Source organism: Zingiber officinale, chromosome 11B, assembly GCF_018446385.1.
Source record: "Zingiber officinale cultivar Zhangliang chromosome 11B, Zo_v1.1, whole genome shotgun sequence".
NCBI classification, from domain to species: domain Eukaryota; kingdom Viridiplantae; phylum Streptophyta; class Magnoliopsida; order Zingiberales; family Zingiberaceae; genus Zingiber; species Zingiber officinale.
This window is the reverse complement of record NC_056007.1, coordinates 18580158-18588384: the sequence shown is the minus strand read 5'-3', so window position 1 is coordinate 18588384 and position 8227 is coordinate 18580158. Positions and strand designations below refer to the sequence as shown.

Here is an 8227-nt window from a genome sequence, read left to right as displayed (position 1 = left end):
GACCTCTTGCCTTCAAGCCTACTTCCTTTGGCTCTCGTCCCTCGGATGCATTCAAGCCTGCGGCTCGTCCCCAATGTCATCCTTCGCGTATGCCTCGAAGTCACTTTCCTTGGCCCTTGTCCTCGCTGCCTTGTCCACGGTCCCTCGGATTCTCCATCCTTCACCGGACCCGAAGCCATCAACCTGAGTCACATGTGTATCCTGCAAACCTGCACAACTCAAATACACATATCAAATACAAGGGTGAACCTAACATAAACCCTTTGCCCAAACACCAAAACACATGGTCCCGCGGACCATCGGGATTGCTCCAACATGGTTGTCCAAGCAATTCGATATGAATGACGTGGGAGAATGCACACATATTCTCGGGATCAAGGTAATAAGGGATCGCAAGAAAAGAATGTTGTGCTTATCCCAAGCTTCATATATCGATACGATCCTAGCTCATTTTAGCATGCAAGACTCCAAGAAAGGTTTTCTACCTTTTAGGCATGGAGTATCTTTATCTAAAGAGATGTCTTCGAAGACATCAAAAGAGATAGAAGATATGAAGACAGTTCCCTATGCTTTAGCTGTAGGAAGTCTAATGTATGCTATGTTATGCACGAAACTGGATATCTGTGTTGTCGTGAGCATGGTTAGCAGATATCAAAGTAATCCAAGGCAGGGACATTGGACTGCCGTAAAGCATAGAGATTATATGCTGATTTACAAAGCAGATGATTTGATCCCTGTGGGTTACACGGATTTTGACTTCCAATTAGATAGGGACAATAGTAACTCGACCTCGGGGTTTTGTGTTTACTTTAGGAGGTAAAGCCATAACAATGGAGGAGTGATAAGCATAGATGCTTTTCGGACTCCACCATGGAAGCTGAGTATGTGACAACCTCTGAGGTAGCCATAGAAGCTGTATGGCTTAGAAACTTCATGATGGACTTAGATGTGATTCCTGGTTTGCCCAAAAAATTATTACAGTGTATTGTGATAATAAGTGGTGCAGTAGCAAAATCAAAGGAACCATGAGCCCATAAGGCAAGTAAACACATAGAGCGCAAGTACCACCCAATACGAGACATCGTATAATGAGGAGAAGTTGTTGCCACCTAGATTGCATCAGATGATAACCTAGGAGATCCTTTCACTAAGGCCCTTAAGGCAAGAGCTTTTGATGGGCATGTTAAAGGGTTGGGAATCAGATGTATGGCAGGGTATATGGCAGCATAGTCTTTTAGTATAAGTGGGACATTGTTAGAGTGTATACAAAAAGTCTAGCTTTTTATATTAACATATAAGAATCACATTGGTCAAATATCTACAATTATGCTAAGTGTAGTTGTCCATTTAATTTATATTGTAGATAACTTGGTGTGAGGAGATATGATGTGCGTAGATTGTATACACTTGTTTAGCATGTTTTGACGCACATTCACATACTTTGTACATGATTTATCTATGCACTTTCGTACTTCCAACTTTCCTTTTGAGCATATTTACTCTTTTTGTTCGGAGATATGCTTTTGTACATTTTGTGTACACAGGAGTCGAATTTGGAGAAGATTTTGACACTTGAACAAGGAGGGAAGGCACAAGCCCTGTGAGCCACATGGCCCTGCCATGGGGGGTTGCCCAGGCCGTGTGTGGATCACTGCCCGTGTGACTGTAGCAGGAAAGGAAGTGGCCTTGGCCGTGTGAACCCCACACGGTCGTGCCAAGATGGGAAGCCAGAGGAAGCCAGGCTGTGTACACTACATGGTCGTGCAAGCCTTCTAGAGCCAAAGAATGCCCTAGTCATGTGCTACACACGGTCTGTGCAACAATTCCAGAGGCCAAGAATGCCCTGCCCGTGTGCTTCACACGGCCCGTGCAAGAGTTCTAGAGTCGGAGGCAGCGCAGGCTATGTGGATCTACACGGTCGTGCAAGGAGTGCAGTGGAAGAGCCAGACATGGTTGTGTCTCACACACGGTCGTGTGAGACAGGCAGAGAGGGGAGTGAGCCAGGCCGTGTCCCACACACGGCCAGGTCCTGGGGTCGTGTGGCGCCCAAATTCCCCGCTTTATATAAAGGTTTCTTCTTCATTTCAAAGGGGATCTTCTCTCTTTTAGGGGGAATTCAAGATTTGGGCGTTCCTCCACCTTCTTGGAGGGATTTCTGGTGATTCTAAGGGCGGATCTTCAACGTTCGACTCTGGAGAGCGAGGATTGGATCCGAAGATGGTTCTTCATCATAGATAGCTTTTCTTCCCTTTCTTTCTTGGATTTGGGGATCAAGATGTTTATCTTTTCTTATTCTTTTGGATTCTTTCCTTATTCCATGGATTAGATCTCTTGTTCTAGGATGGAAGGAGTATTTGTAATGGAGATTTGATGTAAGCTCTTGTGGATTTGCCAACATTTTTATTTCTATGATTTTGCCCTGTTTGTATCTATTCTTTCTTGTGTGGATTGTTGTGATTAGGGCTTAATTAGCATGCTTGATTGAATGTTTGAATATCTTGTGGATCTTATAGAGGTAATTCTTCATTCGATTTTCCAATGGACATTCGTGACAGGAATATGCCCGTGTAAGTATGTTTGAGGGGTAATCTTGAAGGGGAAATTAGGTATTTCAAGAGAGTAGGATAGATTGTATGCATTAATCCTTATATCTTGATAAGGTTGAGAAATAGTGGATTTCTATGTTGATTTTCCGAGGGATGCACGTGACAGGCAAGCCCGTGTAAGGACAACATAAGGGTCATTCCTAATTGATCACATTAGATATATTTTAGTCCTATGCCAATTGTCTATTGCAAGAGGGAACTGGCAACCTTCTACAAATGGTGGACAATTGAGAAATAAGATTTGGTAGATCATTACATTGAATAACATTACAAAGAAACCAAAACTCCTAGAACATACCTTTATCATTGCCCTTATTCTTGATTCTTATTCTTTTATTTCTTTGTTTACCTTTCATAGTCACACTTAGATTTTGTAAATCAATTGATTGGTTGTTTAGCTAACTCGCTTTGAGACATCTTTAGTGCTTATTCCAGTCCCTGTGGATTCGATATCTTTTATTATTACTTACGACATATCCGTACACTTGCGGAGGTCAACAAATTTTTGACGTCGTTGTCGGGGAGTGCGCTATAACATTAGGGATTTTCATTTGAGTTAGACTATACATAACTTTTCTTTTCATTTGCATAGTTGTAACTAACTTTAATAATTCTGTTTTCACAATTCTTTCTTGTATACCTTACTACTTCTTCATAATTCCTTCTGATTTCGGTAACTGTAACTTGTATCTCATATTCCTCTTTCCTTTTGCACATCAAATATGGTGTTCAGGTCATTAGCATATTATGAAGCCCCAAAGTCTGCCAAGGGATTAGGGCCAGTTGTTTACCCTGAAATTCAATCAAGAAATTTTGTGCTTAAACCTTCCTTCATCTCAATGATTCAAAAAACTCAATTTGGGGGCCTAGAGATTGAGAACCCTTACTCACATCTCATGGAATTCTATAGATACTGTTATACTTTGAAATATGAGGGAGTTCCATCTGATGTTATACAGCTACTGGTTTTTTCCTTTAGTCTAAAAGATGCTGTGAAGAGATGGTATAATTCTCTGAAATCTCAAAGTATCAAAACCTGGAATGAGTTAGAGCAGAAGTTCTTGGGCAAATATTTTCCCCTACAGAAGACTACTTATTTGAGAAGTCAAATTTTAAATTTTTAGCAACTTGTTGGGGAGGAGCTACATCAAGCCTGGGAAAGATATTCATCTCTTTTACAGTTATGTCCGCATCACGGTATCAAGAGATGATTAATTATGCACTTATTCTATGTGGAGCTTTCTTTCTCAAATAAAAGTCAATTAGAGATAGCCTCTGGAGGATCTTTTTTGAAGAAAAGCTTAGAGGAAGCCAATGAGATAATTTGCAGGATTGCATCAAATTTTAATGATTGGTCAGGACAGAATAACACAACTCTAACGGCTAATACGATGGAAGAAAAGGAAAATAGGGAGAAAGGAATTACTCTGAATTAGAATGATCTTCAAGTATTATTGTCTTAGTGTTATGAGTCTCTTTTAAAAATATTCAATGAAGAGACAGTTCCAATGGAGGAGAAGAAAGGGGATGATATTTTTTTAGAAGATGAAGAAGATTTGGAGAAGGGATCTCAAGAAGAAGAGATTAAGTTGATAGAGCAAGGGCTAACTATGCCAGAAATATCGCCACCTCAACTTGAACTTAAGTCATTGCCATCAACCCTAAAATATGAATTCCTTGGACCAAATTTCACTTTTCCAGTTATAATCAATGCCAGTTTAACTGAGTCTGAAACACAGAGATTGGTTGAAGAGTTAAAGCTATACAGAAAAGCAATTGGATATACTATTGATGATATAAAAGGGATTACTAAGGCCCTTTGCATGCAAAGGATTTTACATGAAGAGGGTTATAAAAATTCAATTGAACATCAGACGAGGTTAAACACAAATCTGAAAGAGGTAGTAAAGAAGGAGGTGCTCAAACTTCTTGATGTCGGGATCATTTATCCAATTTCAGATAGTGAATGGGTGAGTCCAATACACGTAGTTCGCCGCTTTTCCCCCGGCGAAATCAACCCGACCACAACAATCGAAAATAAGAATAAAAATAATAAAAATCAATCGAAATCAACATCAAGTAAGCACCCCGCCGTGACACCTCCGAGCAGTCGCCGCCACCGCCTTCCGGGGAAAGAAAAAAACCAATGAACAAACAGTCCGATACCTCCCACGAAAAATAGATCGATCGATAATAAATGCATACACGAGAACTTTTCTTTTACCAAAAAAATTTAAGAAATAAGAAAAACAAAAAATAGGTGCAACACGAGGACTTCCCAAGGGGTCACCCATCCTAGTACTGCTCTCGCCCAAGCACGCTTAACTTAGGAGTTCTGATGGGATCCGATGCATTAGTGCTAGGTATGATCGCACTCATCCTCTCTTCTGCACACTCCCTATTTATACCGCGAACGACCGTCACGCGAACCAGCCCTCCGCCGCTTTTCCCTCGGCGAAATCAACCCGACCTCAACAATCGAAAACAAGAACAAAAATAATAAAAACCAATCGAAATCAACATCAAGTAAGCACCCCACCGCGACTCCTCCGAGTAGTCGCCCCCACCGCCTTCTGGGGAAAGAAAAAAAACGAATGAACAGTCCGATACCTCCCGCGAAAAACAGATCGACCGATAATAAATGCATACACGAGCACTTTTCTTTTACCAAAAAAATTTAAGAAATAAAAATAAAAAATAGGTGCAACACGAGGACTTCCCAGGGGGTCACTCATCCTAGTACTGCTCTCGCCCAAGCACGCTTAACTTCAGAGTTCTGATGGGATCTGGTGCATTAGTGTTGGTATGATCACGTCAATCCACTCTTCCGAACACTCCATATTTATACCGCGAACGGTCGTCGCGCGAACCAGCCCTACGCCGCTTTTCCCCCGGTGAAATCAACCCGACCACAACAATTGAAAACAAGAACAAAAATAATAAAAACCAATCAAAATCAACATCAAGTAAGCACCCCGCCGCGACCCCTCCGAGCAGTCGCCGCCACCGCCTTCCGGGGAAAGAAAAAAACGAATGAACAAACAGTCCGATACCTCCCGCGAAAAACAGATTGACCGATAATAAATGCATACACGAGCACTTTCCTTTTACCTAAAAAATTTAAGAAATAAAAATAAAAAGTAGGTGCAACACGAGGACTTCCCAGGGGGTCACCCATCCTAGTATTGCTCTCGCCCAAGCACGCTTAACTTCGGAGTTTTGATGGGATCCGGTGCATTAGTGCTGGTATGATCGCACTCATCCTCTCTTCCGCACACTCCCTATTTATACCGCGAACGGCTGTCGCACGAACCAGCCCTCCGCCGCTTTTCCCCCGACGAAATCAACCCGACCACAACAATCGAAAACAAGAACAAAAATAATAAAAACCAATCGAAATCAACATCAAGTAAGCACCCCGCCACGACCCCTCCGAGCAGTCGCCGCCACCGCCTTCCGGGGAAAGAAAAAAACGAATGAACAAACAGTCCGATACCTCCCGCGCAAAACAGATCGACCGATAATAAATGCATACACGAGCACTTTCCTTTTACCAAAAAAATTTAAGAAATAAAAACAAAAAGTAGGTGCAACAAGAGGACTTCCCAGGGGGTCACCCATCCTAGTACTGCTCTCGCCCAAGCACGCTTAACTTCGGAGTTCTGATGGGATCCGGTGCATTAGTGCTGGTATGATCGCACCCATCCTCTCTCGCCCAAGCACGCTTAACCCAACTTCTCAACTTATGTTATTGGTTCTTTGGTCATGCTCAATACACTCAGAGTGTACTAGTGTAATTTATTAGTCAAGATAAACTAATACCTAATTACACTACGATTATTCCAATGGTTTGTTCCTTTTCATCTTAGTCGTGAGCTACTGTTTATAATTTATAAAGAACCAATAACATAATCTTCTGTGTGTGACACCACACACCATGTTATCTACAATATAAATTAATTGAACAACTACACTTAGCATATAAATGTAGACATTTTTTACCAATGTGATTCTTTATTTCAAAATAAATGTTTACAAAAGCTAGGCTTTTAGTATACACACTAATAATCTCCCACTTATACTAAAAGACTAAGCTGCCATATCTGCTACCATACATCTGATTCCCATCCCCTCCACATGCCGATCAAAAGCTTTCGTCGGAAGGGCCTTAGTGAAAGGATCTGCCAGGTTATCTGCTGATGCAATCTTGGTGACGACAACTTCTCCTTGCTTCACGATGTCTCATATCAGGTGGTACTTGCGCTCTATATGTTTACTCGCCTTATGGGCCCATAGTTCCTTCGAGTTTGCAACTGCACCGCTATTATCACAATAAATTATGATAATTTTGGGCAAACCAGGAATCACATCTAAGTCCATTAGGAAGTTCCTAAGCCATACAGCTTCTTTGGCTGCCTCAGAGGTTGCCACATACTCTGCTTAACACTCCTCCATGCAATGGCTCCACCTCCTAATGTAAACACATAGCCTGATGTAGACTTACTATTGTCCCTATCTGATTGAAAGTTGAAATCCGTGTAACCCACAGGGAGCATATCATCTACTTGGTAAACTAGCATATAATCTTTAGTCCTTTTCAGGTATTTCAATATATGCTTTACAGCAGTCCAATGTCCTTATCCAGAGTTACTTTGATATCTGCTAACTATGCCCACAGCAAAACAGATATCTGGTCTCGTACACAGCATTGAATACATTAGGCTTGCCACAGCCGAAGCATAAGGAACTGTCTTCATGCCCTTTATCTCCTTTGATGTGTTCGGAGACATCTCTTTAGATAAAACTACTCCGTGTCTAAAAGGTAAGAAACTTTCTTAGAGTTTTGCATGCTAAAACGAGCAAGAATTGTATCTATATATGAAGCTTGAGATAGGCACAACATCCTTTTCTTGCAATCCCTTATGACTTTGATCCCAAAAATGTGTGCACATTCTCCTAAGTCCTTCATATCGAATTGTTTGGACAACCATACTCTTACGTCTGATAACACTTTGACATTGTTGTCAATTAACAAAATATCATCTATGTATAGTACAAGAAATACCACCACGTTTTCGTTACACTTTTTGTATACACAAGACTTATCCGGACACTGAATAAAACTGTATAACTGGATTACTTCATTAAACTGGATGTTCCAAGATCTTGAATCTTGTTTCAGTCCATAAATGGACCGATTGAGCTTGCACACTAGATGCTCTTTGTCTTTTTCAATGAATCCCTCTGGTTGCTTCATATGGACATTTTCTTCAAGACTTCCGTTAATAAAAGTTGTCTTGACATCCATTTGCCAAACCTCATAATCCATATGAGCGACAATGGATAAGAGTATCCGGATAGACTTAAGCATAGCTACCGGTGAAAAGGTCTCCTCATAATCGATTCTCTCTTTCTGAGTATACCCTTTCGCAACAAGACTTGCTTTGAAGGTTTCTACCTTACCGTCTGTCCCTCTTTTCCTTTTATAGATCCACTTGCATCCAACGGTTTTTACACCATTTGGTGGTTCTACAAGCTCCCAGACCTTGTTAGAATACATAGATTCTATTTCAGAATTCATCGCTCTTTGCCAAGATGAAGCATCTTTATCTTGGAGTGTT

The 8227-nt window shown here is 41.1% G+C and overlaps 4 non-coding genes across 4 annotated transcripts; all 4 read right to left on the bottom strand.

Annotated features, from left to right (window-relative positions):
- Positions 1–4863: 4863 nt before the first annotated feature.
- Positions 4864–4983, bottom strand: LOC122035434. The gene has a single exon (XR_006127007.1). It is a non-coding gene; the product is annotated as a 5S ribosomal RNA (ribosomal RNA).
- Positions 4984–5304: 321 nt separating this feature from the next.
- LOC122035436 lies at positions 5305–5423 on the bottom strand. The gene has a single exon (XR_006127009.1). It is a non-coding gene; the product is annotated as a 5S ribosomal RNA (ribosomal RNA).
- Positions 5424–5747: 324 nt separating this feature from the next.
- On the bottom strand, positions 5748–5866 carry LOC122035427. The gene has a single exon (XR_006127001.1). It is a non-coding gene; the product is annotated as a 5S ribosomal RNA (ribosomal RNA).
- Positions 5867–6190: 324 nt separating this feature from the next.
- Positions 6191–6309, bottom strand: LOC122035416. The gene has a single exon (XR_006126990.1). It is a non-coding gene; the product is annotated as a 5S ribosomal RNA (ribosomal RNA).
- Between the last annotated feature and the right edge of the window lie 1918 nt (positions 6310–8227).